The sequence below is a fragment of the Chelonoidis abingdonii genome, chromosome 18, assembly GCF_003597395.2.
Source record: "Chelonoidis abingdonii isolate Lonesome George chromosome 18, CheloAbing_2.0, whole genome shotgun sequence".
In the NCBI taxonomy this organism is placed as follows: domain Eukaryota; kingdom Metazoa; phylum Chordata; order Testudines; family Testudinidae; genus Chelonoidis; species Chelonoidis abingdonii.
Window position 1 is genome coordinate 3,134,056 of NC_133786.1, and position 20,504 is coordinate 3,154,559.

Below are 20,504 nucleotides of genomic sequence, written 5' to 3' on the forward strand. Positions count from 1 at the left end.
GCTGACCTATTGGAAATAGAAAGTGGAGTGTCCAAAGGAGTCCAAAGCACTCCATTGAAAGATGTCCCTGCTACACTTGTAAGGGGTAAAACTGTCTCTTCAAGGCAGGAGGAAGAAAAACTGCCTTATTGCACAAGTGTGTGGGGTCCAGCCCAGAGCAGTTCCAGAGGGAGGGGCCGAGGGCAGGCATGGTTGCAGTATATTCTTTCCTGACAAAAGACTGAAACACATGCCTGAATTAGAAACCTTCCCCAAAGAGGCAGAAGAATCTGCATCAGAGTGCCTACCAGAGGGCACAGAGAACTGGGAAAATGCAGTAGACATTAAACAAGCCAAATTGAGTGAACGAAGCCTGTCCACTGTAGATTTGTTGTTAACCTTCTGTCTTTTGCTAATTAATCTATGGGATAAAATAAAGGAGTTAATGCTAATGGTAAACCCTCTAAAGATGTGGGACATACCTGATTTGTGGAAGAAATTGTTGTACATGCTAGCGATGGTGACAAGACAGTCCCACAAGCATGTTACTTTTCAGCCTCTACCTGTAAACAGACTGGAAGCTTGGCACAGCAGCCAAAGCGTAGCAGGCCCATGCTGCTGTGTAGAGGGGGAAACTGAGGCACACTGTCTCATGGCATTGATGGCCAAATGCCAAGACACCTACTCTTTAACAGATATTACCGTGTGCATTCTGTTAGCAATACTATACCCCAACCTGTTTACAGGTGCCCGGAGACTAGGAATCCCAAGACTTATGAATGGTCATATTCCCATTCAGTACCTTTAAACCATATGGTATCAAAGACAAACAGGGGTTTTACATGTACCGCCTTCACCATGGACAGTGTCTAAGTCTCTGGCAGTAAGTTCACAAGGAGGGTGTGACGATGCCACCCATAAGGCTTTATGGAAATATGCGTGTGTGTGTGTGTGTGTGTGTGTAACTAGAATGTGTTTTATGCTACATATGCCATGTCACATATCTCTGTTAAGGTCATGATCTACTGAATCTTTTCATCCTATCTGTATGCATGTATCATTTTTGTATTCGAAGTTATGACTATTGGCTGCATACTTGTTTGATTCTAAATAGGCTGTAGTGGAGCAGGTCGCCAGCTTCCTCAGAAAAGACTATTTCAGTAAGTGTCCCATCAAGAAACACCTAAGCCAACAATGAACTTGGAGATACCAGTCCACACCTGGGCTTTCCCAGGAATGTGGCCTGGCTGGTAAGGAACTTAGTCAGCATGGACATATGACTTGTGTAAGCTTTATACAGGGTAAAACGGATTTATTTGGGTTTTAGACCTATTGGGAGTTGGGCATCTGAGTGTTAAAGACAAGAACACTTCTGTGAGCTGCTTTCAGTCAAGTCTGCAGCTTTCGGGCAAGTGATTCTGACCCTGTGTCTGTGTTGGAGCGGAGGGGGGTGTCTGGCTCAGCAAGACAGGGTGCTGGGGTCCTGAGCTGGCAGGGAAAGCAGGGGCAGAAGTAGTCTTGGCACATCCGTTGGCAGCTCCCAAGGGGGGTTCTGTGAGCTAACCCATCACACAAATATCCCTGGCAAAGAGCTGCCGGAGGTCCCCTACAGGCAGCATCACTAGCCCCAAGGGTTCAGACATTGATTAAGCTCTTCAAAATCACAAGGCTTCAGAAATAACCCTTGAGCACTGCTTGTCTCTGTGTTGAAGACTTTAGGGTCATTCACACTTTAAACTTTTCTCTGCAACCATGATATTCCTGTTTGATTAAGGAAAGCCGAGTCTCTCCTAATCCCCTGACTCCAGAAGCTGGGGCTCCAAGGAAAAGGCCAGATATGGCGAGGCTCCTGATGAAATGGGGAGAGTTGCTGGTGCTGTGGCTGCTGCTGCCCTGCTGATTTGGCTGTGTCTGCAATGACCTCTGTTGCTGACACTATGAAACTGAAACTCTGACCCCTTCCCAGCAGTGCCAGTGCCCGGAAGAGGACTTTAAACCAGCAGATGAGCTGGGATGTGAGCAAGGTCAGTGACTCGTCTGGGACATGCAGCTCCCAAGGCCGGATGTGAATCCACCCTGGATTCTCACCGGGCCCCCAGCCCTCAGCAGAGAGTCCAGCTAGGGGCTGTGCTGGCAGAGTCCAAGCCTGGACAGTCAGCTCTGCTACTCCCCTTCCAGCCCAGCATTTACAGCCATGGTCAGGCACAGGGAAGGGGAGAGTCAATTATCGTCCCCTCTCCTGGTAGAGAATAACACAGTCCTCTGCCCCTCTGCAGAAAGAGAACCACAAGGGTTATCTAGCCTAACGCCCTGCCAAGATGCAGGATTTGTTGTGTCCATGCATGGAGTAAGCCCATCTTTCCAGGCCCCCTCTGAACCCTCACTGACCTTGCTCACATCGAAGGGGGTGGAATAGTGCAGCTAGTATTCAGGGCTATTCCTCCTGCCCTGAGAGGTTTAATAATGCTGCTTCCTATTTAAATAGCCAGATGTGCCTCCTAGTTAGTGACTGGGTCTTTTTCTACCAATACCTCATCAGTACAGTGCTAGGCCTGTGTTGCTGGATCCTTTGTATATCACTAAGCTCATTTAGACTGTAAAGTCTTTGGAGCAGACATCATCTCACTGTTGTTTGTACAGCCCCTAGCACAGTGGGGCGCTGTGTTCTGTCGGGGCTTCTACCCACTACTGTGAAACAATACCCTGGAGCTGGGCACACTACAGCCGTATGCAAAATTGTATGAGAACTAGCATGTGAGCTGTACTGTGTGCGCATGCTCACAAGGGGTGGAATTAAGACTGAATACTGGTAAGAGCTGGATGAAACCTTGTTACAGTGTGTGAACGAGACCATTGCTAAGGGGCCACACCTAAAACAAACCTTCAAAGCCTGCCCAGAAACTAGCACCGGGTGGGCGGAGAGTTGGGCTGGGTATTGTGTGCCGAGGAGACTAGACAAAAGAACTGGGAGGGATAGCTCAGTGGTTTGAGCACTGGCCTGCTAAATCAAGGGTTGTGAGTTCAATCCTTCAGGGGGCCACTTAGGGAACTGGGATAAAAATCTGTGTGGGGATTGATCCTGCTTTGAGCAGGGGGTGGGACTAGATGAACTCCTGAGGTCCCTTCCAGCCCTGATATTCTGTAATTCTGTGAACACACAGAGAGGGAGAGGCAAGAAAGCTGAAGAGGAACCTAGGAACACAGGGCAGCCCCGGAATAAGCTAGAGAGCTCTTAGCTCTGATGTCGGCTCAAGAGGCTGGAGCTAAGAAATGGGTCCTCTTGTTCCTGCTTCCTTCTGTATTTGGAGACCCAGGATTTTGTATGTTCATTGTAAATAAACAAGCTTGCATAAGAGAAAATATCAGACTCTATCGGCTTCTCCTACCAATGGGAACATTCAGGGCCCTGAACTTCAATTAGCCGCCTGGGTCACAAAGGGGCCAACAATTGGAATATTTAATACTGCATTTCCTGGCTTTTGAGTGGCTAACGTTCCATTCAAGTCTCTCTCGGCCTGGATTTAATAAAGTTTTTTCCAGCATATCAGAAGCAGGCATGGAGGTGAGGGATTCTTCGCAGATGTGGCTGTGACAGGCGGCTAGAGCTCTGAGGGGGGCGTGATAGCTCAGTGGTTTGAGCCTGCTAAACCCAAGGTTGTGAGTTTCAATCCTTGAGGGGGATCTGGGGCAAAAATCAGTACTTGGTCCTGCTAGTGAAGGCAGGGGGCTGGACTTGATGACCTTTCAAGATCCCTTCCAGTTCTAGGAGATAGGTACGTCTCCTATTTATTTATTTATTATTTACCAAGGCTTCGGTTGGTTTTTGTTAGATGTGCAAACCCTGGTGGCGAAGCGTGAGCGACTGCATGGGAGTTCTTTGCTTGTCGCTGCTTCCTACCCTGTGCCGGTCTGCAAACTTGACACTGTAGCCAGTAGAGCGAGTCTCTCGGATTTCCATCCTGGCTCCTCGGCCAGAGGGACTGCCACCACCACCACAGACCTAGATGAAGGGCTGGGGGACTCCCTGTGGAACTGGTGGGGCTGCAAAGCATTTCTTAACCTACATCCATGGAACGCCCTGTACCCTCAGTGAGGCTGGGGGGAGCTGGGCTCAGCAGAATGGGGCTGCCGTCCTGGGAACTGCTCTGCTCCCCAAGTTCCTCTTCCACTCAAGCATAGTGGGAAGCCCACCAGAAGGATAGAGAGGGTGAGATGGGGAGGAGAGGCAGGCTGGGGGAGTGGAAGGAACTCAGGAGAGTTGGGGCACATGAGCCATGGGAGCAGAGAAGGCTGTGGCTGTTGGGAGGGGACCCAGGGCCTGGGCTCTCTCAGGATAGCAGGTGTTTTTTGCATTGCTTTTTGAGCAGATAGGTCTTGGAACTAGGTTTGCTCTTTCTGAAGTCTTTGGCAAAACTCCTATTGCCTTCGCTTGGAGCAGGGTTGGCCCCTAGGAGTCCATAGGGAAGGAAAAAATCCTGCTCTGCCCCTTGTGCGGCCATCTCCAGCATGCAACGTTATTCCTGAACACCAGTGTTCTGCCCAGATAATGTTGGGAACCCGCCGTGCACAGGTGCGAACGGCAGGAGGGGATGGCAACCTTCCGGTTCTGGAGCTGCTAAATCCCACACTGGGTATTGTTCCTGGCTTTTCTGTGAAACCAGGATGGCTAAAAACTTACACTTTGTTGAAAACAAAAACCAAGAGTCTTTCATCATCCCCTGACTCCAGGAGCTGGGGCTTGGGGAAACCCTATTGTGAGACATGGCACCACTGAAAGGCAAGGGAGAATCTCTTGACAAGTAGCTCACATTTTAAGGCTGTCCCTCTTTGAAATAGAGAGCGAGAACAATCTTCAGCAGCTGATCTGGCCCCTTTAACACAGAGGCAGTTTGGGGACTTGCAGTCTGCTTCCTCTTGTGAAGGATAAAGTGTCCATATGGTCACAAGGAAAAACAACGTGAGATCAGGGTGGTCAACTGAGGCTAATGCAAGGCTAAAGTCATCTTACTGTATCAGGAGAGGGGCAGTGTCCGGACAGCACCTGTTCCTGCTTTCAGGGAGAGCTGTTTCCCCAATGTTCCTATGAAGCCCAGAAAGGTACCCATAGTAGCTGTGGTTGAGGTGCCCGGGTGGCTAGCTCTGCAGTCCTCCCTGGATTTATTCTGGATGCTGGAATGAGTTTTTAGAGACTCTGATATCCTTAACGACAGAACCTCTGCTAAAACCCCAGTGCTCAGAAAGCCACAACACGCAGCTGGGGAATGGTATGTGACCTGCTTGGCAGCTGCCTCCTCCAAAGAAATCATTAATCCTGTGTACCTGCTTCTCTCCACCAACATAATGAGAAATGCTGGGGTCAGAGGGCAGGGGACGATGGGGCTGAGGGGCAGGTGCATTTGGGCCCCTCCATGTAAGATCAGAAATTCGGGGGGCAACTGTTTAAAGAGAAAGTGTTTTCCCATCTGGAAGATGGGGCCGAGGCAGGAAATTCCGTTATCTGGCGAGGTGCTTAGAGCCCATACATCTGGATAAAGCCATGCTGCTCTTGAGCACATCAGCCCAAAGACCACGCAGGTGGTGAGAGAACTAGCTGTGCTGGCAGCAGCTGAGGCTGCTCATATTTGCCCACTAATTCTGCGTCTTACTGTGGTTGTTTACAGCAGCAAGGTGGAGCAGGTTTCCGATGGGTTTGATAGTTAATGTTTTGTACTGGCTGCCTTCCTGCGTCAGTCCTAGATCCCTCTGAGCCGGAAGGGGCGCCAACGGCTCAGCAGTTCCTGCCCTCTCCCCTGGAATTGTGGCAGGGGTGAGTTTTCGTTCTCCCTCAACCAGGCGAGTTCAGCTGGGTGATTTACAGCCCCGGGATGTGCTGTGCCCCTGCCCCAAAGCTCAGTATGTGAGCAGTTGGATCAGACCCCGGGAATGGAAATCATATTGGACAGGGCAAAGCTCTGGTCGGAAAGTGCTCTGGGCAAGCCAGGGGGTACTCCATGTACTTCACGTCGCAAATCAGGCCTGCATCTTAGCTCAACCGTCACCAGCGAACAGCCTGTTCCTGCAAGCCCTGCAGGCCAACCCAGCTGCCTGGGGACCTGGGTCTGGGTCTCACCACCTATTGTCGTGACCTGTGTCAATGCACCAGCAACGTCAAAGCTCCATGGCTGCAGGGCCAGGGCTCAGCTTTTCTCAGATGCCTCAAACTCTTTCCTGGGCTCCCTCATCTAGCGAGTCCCCTGTTTCCCGCATGAGGAGGGTGTGATCAATCCAGAGCAGTGATGTTCTGGGTCAGAGGCCTTGGAGCAATTGTTGTATGCAGGCTTTTGCCATCATGTCACTAGTACTTCAGCATCCCCAACCTTGCTGAGAAGCAAGCAGGTAATTCTGGCTCTTTGGGGGTGGGAGGCTGCCTTTCCCCAGCCCTACCCACTGGCATCCTCCTGGAAGAGCAATGGGACACGCTCCAGTGTCCTGCCCAGCGTAGGATTGGTCTCTGAGCTTTGGTCTCCAGATCTTTGGCTGTTGTTTAATGTCGAGCAGTGAAGGGTCATCGATCCCCTGCTGGGTTTCCCAGAGCTTCCCCGGTACCTACCCTATATTGTCTTGTATTTCATTTCGTCCCTGGATACCTTATTATATCACACACAATTCCTCTCCCCCTAGCATAGGGGATTACTGTCAGGAGTCTGGAGGTGAGCTGTGGGTAGCCCACTCTTGATGTGGGAATCAAGAGGGCAATTTACCAAGGAACGTCAGGCGGCTGCTACACGAGACGCTTGAGTCAGATGTGACGTTACTGAAATAGCCCAGCATCGCAAGTTACCAGCAGAGGCACAGTGGTGATTGCTACACAGGGCTAAAGTCTCTCTGGAAATACTCTCTGTGATTTCCATTGGCTGTGGGGTGTGATTCACCCTTACGGGGCGGGCTTGCTCCTGGTCACCATCAATAAGCCCTTCCCTCTTCACTTGCTGTTCACCAGCCAGTTTGCAGTCACCCTCCCTCCCCCATCTGTCTGCTCAACCCAGGTGCTGGGATTCAACTTTAAATCCCACCACACCCCTTACTCCTTTTGCTGAACTCCATCCAACCTGCCCAGGCTTTCTTGCTACTGGGGACCCCAGGGTTCTGCACTGAATGTGGCCATGTCAGAGTGGTGTCCCCAGAGAGACTCCCCTGTTTGCTCTGGTGTGTGATCATAGAATCAAAGAAGATTAGGGTTGGAAGGGACCTCGGGAGGTCATCTAGTGGTGATACAACCTCTTCCTCGAATGCTTGTTTGTTATTTTCAACAGGTATTGAAATGTCCATTGATAATTGTGATCCTATGTTTTGGTGTGATGGGTGTCCACCCCACACAAGGTGTAAGGGGTTAAGGAGTCCAGGTGGGCCAATTAACCATCTAAGCTGCACCTGGAGGAGGAGCCAGGGAACAATGAGGACTAATTAAAGTTGAGGCTTGGCTGCAGAGGACAGGAGGGGCCTGTCGAAAGCCCAGTAGCAAAGAGCAGAAGGGGGCTGCAGAGAGAGAGGCTGCAGGGACACTCAGGGTGAGCGAAGACAAGGTGGAAGGTAGCCCAGGGATACAGCAGTAAGGGGTCAGGACTGTGCAGACCGTGACTACTTGTTGTAGAGTCCCTGGGCTGGAAAAGGTCCCCCACCTGCGAGGTTTTTACATAGGGGGTCATGAACTGTCAATCTCCTCCCCAAACCCTGCATTGCCTCCAGCATTTATAATGGTGTTAAATGTATTAACAAGTGTGTTTAATTTATTTGGGGGGTGGGGATCACACTGAGAGTCTTGCTGTGCAACAGGGGTCACCAGTGAAAAAGTTTGAGACTCACTGCATTAAGGGGCAGGGCAAGGAAAAACTGTTCAGGACAGTGGATCCTGAGAGACTTTGACACCCCGGAAGGAAAGGACCTTTGTACTTTGACAGGTACCAGGCCGGAAGGCCAATCTACGAAGCGGGAGCAGTTGAGTCCTGAGAGAGCGAGACTCAGAGTGATAGAGAGCAGCTGCAGGAAGGGGTGTCGGCCTGGCAGAGCTAATCCCCAGACCTGGCCAGAAGGAGGTGCCCCAGCGGTGAGTAGAGCACCCTGTGACAGGAGGGTAAATCAGACGGCTGAACGTAACTAGCCTCTGCAGAGTACAGCATGTTTTCTAAGGCTCCAGGAAACTGGACTGGAAGCAGCCAAGTTCTAAATGTGTCATCTGGGCCATGCGCAGTAGAAAACTCTACAGTTCAGACTGCACAGTTATCAGCAAACAGTTTCAGATCTCCTGGCTCTTCAAAGCAGCCTTATAGAGAGACACGCTCTCTGCCTCGAAGCAGTGACCGTCGTAATGGCACATGCCGTTAGGTGCGGGCAAGGGGCAGTGAAAGGCGGCACGAGTTAAACACAAAGCACAGATGAGGCGCGCAATGAGCAGATTGTGACCTGTGATATCTCAGTGGGGCTGAGGCAGAGCAGGACGGGAGGGCTGGTTGTGGTCCATTGCTGGGTAACGGTAGTGTTGCACTTCCCAGCTTGGCTGGCGAGAAGAGAGACCCTGTCAGTTGCATCCTGCACTTGATGCGGGTCGCAGACCTTTTCAGCTGCACTGGCCAAGTTCTGAAGGTGGCGGCAGTGCTTATCACATTGTTCGAGGATTGAAGGCGGATTAGCGGTCCCGGTTCTCCGGGAAGGTTCCAGATATGTGTAAGTGCCCTGAGGGCATTAAGGCACCTACAGAAGCTTGAGATTGGATGAGCGAGGTGCCCACGCCAGTCTACAGAGGGAGGCAGCTTAGAGAAGCTGGTGCATACTCACGAGGGCAGGGTGGCACTGCTGCATGTTGATTGGAGCACAGTGACTCTGGGCTGGGGATGCCCTAACACTACGACATCACGATAAAGAGGGAGAGCGGCAACTCAGTGCCTCTGGGTGCTGAAATCTCACCCAGCCAGCTGTATGGCAGCTGAGCAGAGGGCCAGGTGGGCTGTGAACTTTGCGCGGCACAGAGAATGTGTTGGGCGGTTAGGCTGTTCTCAGGGGGGTTATGCTTATGGAATATTGGAGTGATGGCAGGAGTTGCATGCTATGGGCAGGGAGATGTGCTTCTGTCACATGAGGCGAGGGCAATGATGCTGTGCTAGTTGAAATTGGCTTGACTCAGGTTCAAAGGGGTGTGGCTGGAGGGTGCTGGCTGATGCCTTCCAAAGCGTTCGTGTGGACTTGAACAGGGCCTAGCTGGTTGAATTGAAATCTCAACTCAACCAGTGTTTGAGGTTACTAGTCTTTCAGGAGGTGTTAGTTGGAATGCGTTAGCCAACTCCTCTCACTTGCACACCTTAGAGCTTTATGTCACGTTAGCTGACTAACCAATTGGAAGATGACTTGCATGGCTATTACTTGTGGTGTGAAAGGCTTCCATGCTTAGGTAGCTCTAAGAGCCATGAAGGTGCTGTGATGGATCTGCTAAGCGGGGAACTACAACTCCCATCAGAGTCCCTCTCTCCCACAGCACAGCCCCTTCATCCTGTCCAGGTAGGGGAAAAGGCCGGAACTAGGGAGCGGCCAGTCAGGCTTTGTGGGGAGGTTGCGGCCGCATGGTGAGCCAGGCGCTGGAGAGAAACCTTGGGCAGAGTGGAAGGTCAGGAACTGTGCACAGAGCCATATGTGAAACAGCCTGTGACTGCCAGACATCGCAGCTGGGTGCGGGTCTGAGTGGGTCTTATGGGGGAGCAGCAGCAGCTGGGCTGGGAGCCAATGCAGAGGGGCTCCAATGAGAGACAGTAACTGAGCCTGGCCTGGGAATCTGCAAAATTTGCTTGAATAGAGACTGAGCCAGAACGAGCATCCCCAGCACTGGGTCTGCAGAGCCCTGACTTGATGGGACTGCCCCAGGGCCCGAACAGGAACCACCGTGGTTCACTTTGAACTGTGACTGTCTATACCTCTGTATCCAGCGTATCTGCTGCCTTCCTCTTTCCTGCCAGCCACAGGGAAATCTTTTCCCTTTGCCATGTGTCTGAGTGGTTACTGGGGCCACCAGGGCTAGTCCCTACAAGGCCTAGCTGCTGGAGCACCTGCAGTGCTCGTGTCCGAGTTAATGGCACGCTACTGGCACCTGCGGGGTTTATTGTGCTCATGCACTGAGCAGCCCCAATAAACACAGCACGTTAGACTGCGTGAGTGAATAATTCATGCTTTGCAGATGGATGGGATTGTGTTATAATCGTCCAGATCATTCACACTGTTGGTCAGTGCCTCACCTGGGGTCCCTGTTGCTCCCTGACTGGCTGGCCGGTATTGTTAACAGCATAGAGTGTGAACCAGGAATTTCACAGTTGCGTAATCAGTTCTGGGAATACTTGGGCACTTGAGCTAAAATCTCCCTCATTGGGGTAGTCGTGCTGCTGCAGAGCAAAAGTTCCTGCGAAGGGAACACGCAAGTGCAGACCTGGCCAAATCACAACTTGATTTTGAATTTGAATCCCTTGTGAAAACTAACCCCGCTCCTTGGCTGTAACCATGCTGGGCTAGCGTCGCATGGCAGCCATGGGACAGTCATAGGTTCCAAAGCCAGAAGGGACCACGTGGTCCTCTAGCCTGGCCTCCTGGATAGCACAGGCCAGGGGCCTGCCCCCAGATAGTTCCTTTAAAACTGGAGCAGAGCTTTTAGAATAACGTCCAATCCGGATTTAACAATGTCTGTGATCAGGACTGGCTGTTTTATTTAAATATCTGTTCTCGTTCAGAAGGAATTATTGTGGGGCAGGTGTCTGGCCTGTGTTCTGCAAGAGGCCAATCTCTGATCGCAATGGTCTCTTCCAGCCTTGGGAGCTGGGGCTGTCCCATGGCTGCCATGAGACCATTGCTAAGTGTACATATCGTTGGCAGCTGGAACATGATGACTCCACCATCACCATGGAATTTGGCCAGGGCCTGTGCCGTGAGTGAGGCAATCTGTTCACAAACACCCGTCCCCTTTGAACTCCATCCTGGGCCTCTCCTGCGGGGTGGGGACATGCGCACTGTGGGTAGTGATAAAATATATGCAGTGGTACTCAGCAAGGATCTGAGCCCCAATGTGCTAGGTGAACTATACAAGAAGACAGGTCTTTGTTAAACCTCTGTTTTCCCCCCACACAGACGCATCTCTGGGTAGTACTGTATTGCTTCTAAAGTTTCACTAGTTTCTGTTGAGAGTTTTGTTTAGTGCATTGACACAGGGCCTGACAAGGGATAAGGTGTTAATAAAACCGCTGTTCGCTGTTACAAAGCTCCATAGTTCTGTGTGATTTGGGGTTTCACATCATATTATCAGTGGCAGCACTGACTGGAACACCCACCGTGAAAAGTCGTCGTAACCTTTTATTAAACAGAGAAGGAAAAGCAGTTAGAGCCTCTGAAATACAACTTAGATGGGGCTGCTATAAGGTGGGTGCGTAACTGGCCGGATAACCATACTCAGCGAGTAGTTATTAATGGTTCCCAATCCTGCTGGAAAGGTATGACAAGTGGGGTTCCACAGGGGTCTGTTTTGGGACCGGCTCTGTTCAATATCTTCATCAACAACTTAGATGTTGGCATAGAAAATGCGCTTATTAAGTTTGCAGATGATATCAAACTGGGAGGGACTGCAACTGCTTTGGAGGACAGGGTCATAATTCAAAATGATCTGGACAAATTGGAGAAATGGTCTGAGGTAAACAGGATGAAGTTTAATAAAGACAAATGCAAAGTGCTCCACTTAGGAAGGAACAATCCGTTTTCACACATACAGACTGGAAAGAGATTGTCTAGGAAGGAGTATGACAGAAAGGGATCTAGGGGTCATAGTGGACCACAAGTTAAATATGAGTCAACAGTGTGATGCTGTTGCACAAAAAGCAAATGTGATTCTGGGATGCATTAACAGATGTGTTGTGAGCAAAACATGAGAAGTCATTCTTCCGCTCTACTCTGCGCTGGTTAGGCCCCAACTGAAGTATTGTGTCCAGTTCTGGGCACCGCATTTCAAGAAAGATGTGGAGAAATTGAAGAGGGTCCAGAGAGGAGCAGCAAGAATGATTAAAGGTCTTGAGAACATGACCTATGAAGGAAGGCTGAAAGAACTGGATTTGTTTAGTTTGGAAAAGAGAAGACTGAGAGGGGATATGATAGCAGTTTTCAGGTATCTAAAAGGGTGTCATCAGGAGGAGGGAGGAAACTTGTTCACCTTAGCCTCTAAGGATAGAACAAGAAGCAACGGGCTTAAACTGCAGCAAGGGAGGTTTAGGTTGGACATTAGGAAAAAGTTCTTAACGGTCAAGGTGGTTAAACACTGGAATAAACTGCCTAGGGAGGCTGTGGAATGTCCATCTCTGGAGATGGTTAAGAGCAGGTTAGATGGTCTAGACAGTATTTGGTCTTGCCATGAGGCCAGGGGACTGGACTCGATGACCTCTCGAGGTCCCTTCCAGTCCTAGAGTCTATGAATCTATGAAATGTGAAGCATTAAGTCAGGTTATCACTTAACGGGCCCCCTTATTCCCTTCCCTTCGGCAGTAGAGAGTTTCTTGTAGGAAGAAACCCTCTTTGACAGTATTAGGGCTGGTACAAACTGCCCTTTGGGGGAAGAGAAGCAGTTAGTTGTGCTGCTTCTGGTGCTGTTGCAGTTCTGGTAGTTTCAATCCAATCCCGTTTTCTTTAAGACAAAACGAGAAACATGCAAAAGGGGAGAGAGAAGAACAGCCCAGAGACAAGGCAGCTTCTGTCTCCAGTGCTGACTTCCCCTGCAGCCTCACTTCTGCAGAGAAGCACAGGCCCAGCCATGGTTGCCTCAGCCGCTCTGAGACCTGGCAAATCTGTACCGGTGTCAGGCTGTTTAAGGTGTTGCTTTTAGCTGCCTCTCTGGCTTGCAGCAGTGCCGCGGAGGGAGGAGTTGTCGTGTCAAGCCAATCAGACTCTAGCTAGACAGAAGCAAAGGGAGGGGATAGGAAAGAGGAGAAATGATTAGGGGGTGGAGGGTAACAGCAGGAACCCAAGACTCACATACCAGATGGTCAAGATTCAGCTGGCAGAGGTGGTAATGTCACCTGTGTCCCTCCCTCTGGCCCCCTTGGCAGGACAGCTCTCAGGATCAGGACAATGAACACCTGTGGTGTCATGGTGACTCCTAGTGTCCAAGGAGACAATGGGGGTGGCAGCCAGGATGGGAAAACTCACTTCTTCCAATCCATCCATCCATCCCCAGCCCGCCATCCATCCCCTGCCTTGCTGTTCAGTGGTGCCTAGTTCACAGCCAATCACAGCACATTCTGGTAATTTCTATTCAAACAGTTCCTCCCATTTCTAGACTCTTTCATCTCGTTGCCATGCCAACCCATGACTGTACCTGGAGCCTTGTAGACCCCTTACCACAGTTCTTGTAACTTAAACCAGTTGAAACACTTCAGCAAGCTTAAACTGGGTTGTTCCAGTCTGGCTCCAGCCCTTGCTGACTAAAACAATGTTCTGTCACAGGCCGACAGCTTTGGACAACTTGCTTTTCATCACCTTGGACAACATAGAGTGTAGGCCTCTGGACAGCTCCCCCATACTCCCTTCCTCAGGTGTCCTATCCCCAATCGCTTAGTGACAGTAACCATTAACCTTCTCAGATGTGGAATGTGCTTCCTTCAAACTGTTTCTCTAATTTCCTGAGCATGGGTGTCCAGGATTGATCTGAAAGAGACCTAGATCTTCCTTCGTAAGTCAAATGAAAGCTAACTTTTCTCTAAGATGATGTAATTGTGACTTCCCAAATGCAAAATCTGTAATCAACATTGTCTTTATAGTGGACTAATCCTGCAAGCTCTTCCTAGGCAAAACACCTTCAAAGTTGTTGCAAATCTTGCTGAAGTAAGAATTGCAGGGTTTGGGCTAATTGTTCTGTGAAGAATATTCAACAGTGATATCACTATTTAGAGTTTGTGATTAATAATTAACCCTTATATGGGTCAACACATCACACTACACACTATTACTCTATTGTCCTATAATGACTCTGTAGCATGTTGCTTAAGTGGGTCAGACTAGATGATCACAGCGGGCCATGAATTCTGTTTGTGACATACAGTAGTGCTATAGTACTGTGAGATGCCGCACTTGTGCGTATCTAAAGTTGTGTGACCGTGATGTGGTCAAATTGGGCGTTTTAAGGCATAAGAGAGCATTGTGTAATTAAAGGCCATACAGTGGGGTATGTACGGGGGCCAGAGTTAAAGTTGCACATTCCATCTTGTCAGCTGCTGACTTCTGTGTGATTAAACGTTCATCCAGATCATTCTGAGAGCAGAGGGCAGCCAGTCGGGGACGCTCAGTCTGGAGGTACTAGGGAAGAGCCATCGCAGACAGCTGGGAAGTATGCTCCATGATTTAAATGTGAAAGCCCTGAACCCTGGAAATGAGAACTCAGAACACAGGAGCTTTTCCCTTTCCGCTTAGGTGAGGCTGCTCCCTTTGGCCCTCAGAAGCTCTGGGTGTAACCTTCCCCTCCTCTCCCCCAGTAAGGATGAAGATCTGTTTGTCCCATCCCACTGCTTTTGGACAGTGGGCCCAGCTGATGATTGTGATAATCCCATGAGCTCTTTCTTCTCATTACCATTCTGTTACTCTGTACCAGGGATGGGCAACCTATGGCACACGGGCTGAAGGCGGCACGCGAGATGATTTTCAGTGTCAGTCTCATTGCCCTGGTCCTGGCCACCAGTCCAGGGCCTCTGCATTTTAATTTAATTTTAACTGAAGCTTCTTAAACATTTTTAAAAACCTTATTTACTTTACATACAACAATAGTTTAGTTATATATTGTAGACTTACAGAAAGAGACCTTCAAAAAGTGTTAAAAATGGTTTACTGGCACACAAAACCTTAAATCAGAGTGAATAAATGAAGACTCGGCACAGCATTGCTGAAAGGTTGCCGACCCCTGCTCTGTACCATGGCCTCTCTGAGGGCAGTCTCTGGTCAAGCTTCCATCAAGCTGTGTAGCTGCAGAGTACGGCAAATGAACAGAACAGGGCAATTATTGAGTGATCCATCTCCTGTTGTCCACTCCCAGCATCTGGCAGTCAGAGGTTTAGGGACACCCAGAGCATGGGGTTGTATCCCTGACTGTCCTGGCTAATAGCCATTGATGGATCTATCCTCCATGAACTTATCTGTTGAACCTGGTTATAATTTTGACCTTCACAACATTCCTTGGCAACAAGTTCCATAGGTTGACTGCACATTGTGTGAAGAGATATTTCCTTTTGCTTGTTTTAAACCTGCTGCCTATGAATTTCATCGGGTGTCCCCTGCTTCCTGTGTTATCTGAAGAGTTAAATAGGACTTTCACTTTCTCCGCACCATTTGTGATTTTATAGACCTCTATCCTATCCCCCTTAGTCGTCTCTTTTCTAAGACGGACAGTCCAGGTCTTTTTAATCTCTCCCGATATGGAAGCGGTTTCATACCCTCCTTCATCTTTGTTGCCCTTCTCTGCAGCTTTTCCAGTTTGAATGCTCCTTTTTTTGAGATGCGGCGACCAGAACTGCACGCTCTGTTCAAGGTGTGGCCGTACCATGGATTTAGTAAATGCCGAGCCACACCCAAACTTGCAGTGAAATCACTAACGCAGCTTTCATTCACTCCTCTTGATTTTGGTGCGGACACTCCGGCAGGTGCCCTAATTTGCTTTTGCTGAGATTCAAGCAACTGTCCACATGCAGATTAGCATTGAAATAACAGCTCTTTGGTTATTTCAGCGCACCCTCATGACTGGCCCAGCCCTACGGCCTAGCTGCGCCTGTGCAAACCCGCTGAAGAGATACCTTGGTGGTAGGCCTGATGTGAATTGCAGAACCTCTGTTTCTCAGGATGAAGCACGAGAGGGAGAAACACCAGCAGATATCCTAATCCAGGGACATTTGCGGGGCTGAGAGTTGGCTTAAAATAATCTCTTTGCTTGTAAACGTGACAGATTTGATACCAAGATCACTGAGTCACAGCTATGGAATCTCATCGTGCCATTTTTAGTCACTTTCCTTAGTAGGGCCCCCTTGGAACTCCAAAGGAAGAAAACCCCACAAACAGAATTCTGTTGCACGTCAGTGGGCTTTAGTAGGCATAAACTTCCATTGAATTAGTGAGGCGTCTGTGAGCATTTACAGGATACTTGGAATAGTCGACAGTCTGAGGATAGAAATCAGATTTGAAATGGGCGATTTACTGACAGTCTTGGGAACAGCAAACTTCTCCCTTGTGCCGTGATGAAACAGGCAGTGACTGGCAGAATCCCCTTAATAGGCATGGAGAATAAATGGACAAACCCCAGCAGCGCCTTGGGGTGTGGCTGGGGTTAGGTGGTGAACCCTGGGCAAGTGGGTAAAAGTCCTTGTGGACAAACAATGGACAGACTCTCTGTTGCTGACAATGTTTAAATCAAACTGGATGCTTTTCTCAAAGCTGTGCTCTAGGAATCCTTGTGGGGCAGGTCTCTGGCCTGTGTTACACAGGAGGCCAGATAAGATGATTGCAATGGTCCCTTCTGCCTTGGAATCAATGAATGAACTGATCTCCAAACCTGTAGCTGGGAGAGGGCTTCCCTGGGGCACGCTGGCAGGGGCTTGGCCATACTGTCCCATTCTCTGGGAGCACTAAGCTGGGATTGCATGTTAGACTCCAGGGCTTTTATCCTGCAGCTGTGTGGAGGTGTGGCCTAGGCACTGGTTGGCATTGGTCCCGTCATGGCTGTCTCTTCCATATTCCGTACTTTGTCGTCTGCCCTGGGAGCCGGCTGTATGTTAAATGCCAAAGCAGCTGTTCACTTCTCAAGAGCAAATAGAGTGGAGCCCTGAACTGGCCTGTTCTGGACTCTTGATAAGCCCTTATCTGCTGGTGGGGAAAGATGGTCTCCCTGGCACTGACTAGAAGTCAGGAGATGTGGTTTCAGTTCCTGCCCTAGCCACAAACTCCATGTGCACTTGGATAAGTCACTTTATCTCTCTGGCCTCAGTCCCTCCTGTGTGCAGTGGGGATAATCCTTCCTTTCGCCCTTTGTCTGGTCCATTTAAACAGTCAGTTCCGCGGCACAGGGCCATCTTTCGCCATGTGGCTGTACGGTGTGTCGCACCAGGCTTCCAGGGACTATTGTCATAATTGTCTGAAAGGTTGATACAACTTTAAGTTTACCACTAGAGCTGTGAATGAGTGTCCTAACTAGAGTAACATGGCAGAGAGAGACTTCAGTTTAGGGATTTTCCTATATTGAAACGTTGGTGGACTCCAGCCTGTGCAGGCAGAGCCAGGTGTCACTGCAGAAAATGCGATAGCACTGATACGGACTGAAAGAGCCCTTAGCTTTCTCTCTCGTTTCTTCATTTAACGAGGATTTTAAAATGGAGACGTACACGCTCCTCCTGGGCCCTGGTTACTATTGCAAAGTCAGGAAATGCAGCCTTTCCACTTCTCCTCAGCTGTTCTGTGCACATTTTGTATTCCTCTTGCAGGTGTCATTGTGTAGGTTAATGTTGTGAAATGTGGCCCATGATGATACTAGATGGGCCTATTGCAGACTTGCTAGAACCTCCCTTTTGTATTTCCTGACTTGCATTTGCCATGAAATTAGGTAAATATAAGTTTTTTGGGGTCTAATATAGTGAATGTGCCTGGGGCACATGATTTATGAGGAGAGGCTGAGGGAACTGGGATTATTTAGTCTGCAGAAGAGAAGAGTGAGGGGGGATTTGATAGCTGCTTTCAACTACCTGAAAGGGGGTTCCAAAGAGGATGGAGCTCGGCTGTTCTCAGTGGTGGCAGATGACAGAACAAGGAGCAATGGTCTCAAGTTGCAGCAGGGGAGGTCTAAGTTGGATATTGGAAAACACTATTTCACTAGGAGGGTGGTGAAGCACTGGAATGGGTTACCTAGGGAGGTGGTGGAATCTCCGTCCTTAGAGATTTTAAGGCCTGGCTTGACAAAGCCCTGGCTGGGATGATTTAGTTGGGAATTGGTCTTGCTTTGAGCAGGGGTTGGACCAGATGACCTCCTGAGGTCCCTTCCAACCCTGATATTCTATGATACAGTGCCCCCCTGCTGGCCGAGTGTGGCACTGCAGGCACTCCCTGCCTCAGTTTTCTCTCACCCAGGTTTTGTCTGTCCTGGAGATTGACACAGCTCAGTTCTCCAGCTCCAGTCGCTCTGAGTTCAATCCCCTCTCACTGTAACAAGTCCAAACAAACACCAAGTACTTTCTCCCCACGTGGGCTTTTTCCAGTCCCTTCTGGGTTATCTTTCAGGCGCTGGCTCTGGGATACAGCACGGGCTCTCGGGTTCCTTACCTGGAGTCCCCTCAGCCTCCTGCAGAACCTAGCTCAGGGCCTTTGACAGCAGCCTGGCCACTCTCCCGGGTTCCACTCTGAGTTTCTGAGCCCTTTTAAGTAAATCACTCAGCTGATCGGGACAGGATGGGGGGAGGGGTCAGTTAATCCAGCGCATCAGGTGTGGCTAAACTCAGCTACCCTTAAAGGGACATGGCCTCCTCCCCAGATTTAGGCTCCTTTTAAATCAGACCTAGAAATGTTCACTGACAAAACTATAACAGAGAAATGCAGGTAGAAAAGAATTTCCCATGCAAAGCAGGTGAGTTATGAAGCAGCAGCCAAACAAACAGCACGGGAGCAGCAGCAGCTCCTCTGTTCCCAGCCCTTCTGGTTGGACTGGCCAAGACCAGGCAGCGAGCTCCCGGGGCCAAGTGCCATTATCCCAGTGCATGAAGCTAGGATGGGAAAGTGACCTCAGCATGCAGGACAACAAGCTGCAAGACGGGGAGGCAACACTAGAAGGGCGCTTGTTCTTTCACCTTTCCCTCATCCGAGACACAGCGAACGTGTTGGAAAGCGATGAGTGTTGGCTCGATTACCCTGGTATGTGGTACCCATTGAGCACTAATGCGTTGATACAGATCCATTCAAAAAGTGAAAATGCCACGCACAGGCAGCTGAAATCTGACCACATGGAGCTTCCCTGTGCATGGCTCTGGTGCTGTGGGGACAGGTTTGTAATAGGATCCTGGTCCAGCTTCCTTCAGCTGGAGTTATGGTGACACAGGCACAGCATCTGCTGCAGCACTGTAGCTGCACAGCACGAGCCGAAAGGCTGGACATAATAAAAATCCACAGAAATCAGAGCGCTCAGCCCTCCTGATCCACAGCACGAGCCAATGACTAACTGCTGGCTGAGATAGAAAGACACTTCCCCTATAGGTCGCTTATTATATAACCGTCCTTTCCAGAAGTTTGACACATTCCTCTGAAGCAGCTGGGGCTGGCCATGGCTGGAGACAGGATACTGGACTAGATGGACCACTGGGCGGACATGTGCTAGGGCAATTCCTATTGCTTATTCTGCAGGGTCTCTAGCACTGTGGATGCCAAAATGCAATTTGGTTTCTGAGTCTGTTACCCTGACTTTTTTTTAGGATTGAACTTACAACCCTAGGTTTAGCAGGCCAATGCTCAAACCAATAAGCTATCCCTCCCTTGAGCGGGTGTTAGCAAAAAATGACTATCCCATCACCTAATGTGTGAAATCGCCCCGACTTAGTATTGCAAACTGGATGATTGAAATTGAGCTCACTCCGAATGCATTTCCACAGCCCACCCCCATATGGATTTTAGTTAATCACTTTGAGTCACCTAAACTATTAGGTAAGATGTGAGACTTCGTTTCAGAGCGAAGCACTAGCTCTCGGTGCCATGCTGTCATGTCCACAGATGTGCAGCATTAAGGGTTTGTCTACAGCTGACTCAGGCTTGCAGGATCCTAGAGCCTGGGTGCTAGTCTGAGCCCAGCACTCTACATTGCAATGAAACTGCCCCGCAAGCCTGAGTCAGCTGTGGGTGTCTAATTGCAGTATAGACATACCCTAAAGGGACAAACTGAGCGGAGGGCTACTGCCTCTGCTGCAGCTCCATGCCCAATGCTGTGGTCCCCCGCCCAGGCTGAGCCAGCGAACTGATGCACAGGCAGACTCAGGCCTGCAGCTTAGTGGTCAGAGGCCAAATTTTTAACTGAGCCAGTAGCAGCCCTGTATTTTGGTCAGGACAGGGAGCAACTGGAATAAGTTTGAAAGCACGATGCTGTCCAGGCCAAACTGGGATAACAGGGACCTTGGAGCAAGGGGCTGAGCTGCAGAAGAAGGGCAGTCTGGGATATGATGAATGCACTGACTAGTTCTGGCCCCCCAAGCAGAGAAACTGCTGGCTCTGTGGCAGGAATTAGTGTCTGACAGTACTGAGCGTGTGCTGTAGGTCCCAGTTACAGACCCACACACAGTCCTGAGTGTGGTGGGTTAGGGGCACATATGAGACTGCCTAGCCCCAGCCAGCTGCGGCACCCTCATTATTCCTTCATCCATGCCCCAGAGCTACATTTTCACCTTGTATTGCTCCAAGGCCTGATAGCCCCAGCCCTGTGGCAGCCCGTGCTCAGACACCCAGGGCCCGGGCTGTAAGAACGCTGTGCTAGCTGG

At 49.9% G+C, this 20,504-nt stretch overlaps 1 protein-coding gene across 3 annotated transcripts in view; it reads left to right on the forward strand.

Moving 5' to 3' along the window:
* ESAM (endothelial cell adhesion molecule) overlaps positions 1-20,504 on the forward strand; it is an 83,400-nt gene that overhangs the window by 11,519 nt on the left and 51,377 nt on the right. Inside the window, exon 1 of one of the 3 annotated variants that reach the window (XM_075073437.1) lies at positions 5,700-5,785. The exons of 1 other annotated variant lie outside the window; for it this stretch is intronic. The gene's annotated coding sequence lies outside the window, so the exon portion shown is untranslated. One more of the 3 variants, XM_075073438.1, reaches the window with a different exon arrangement.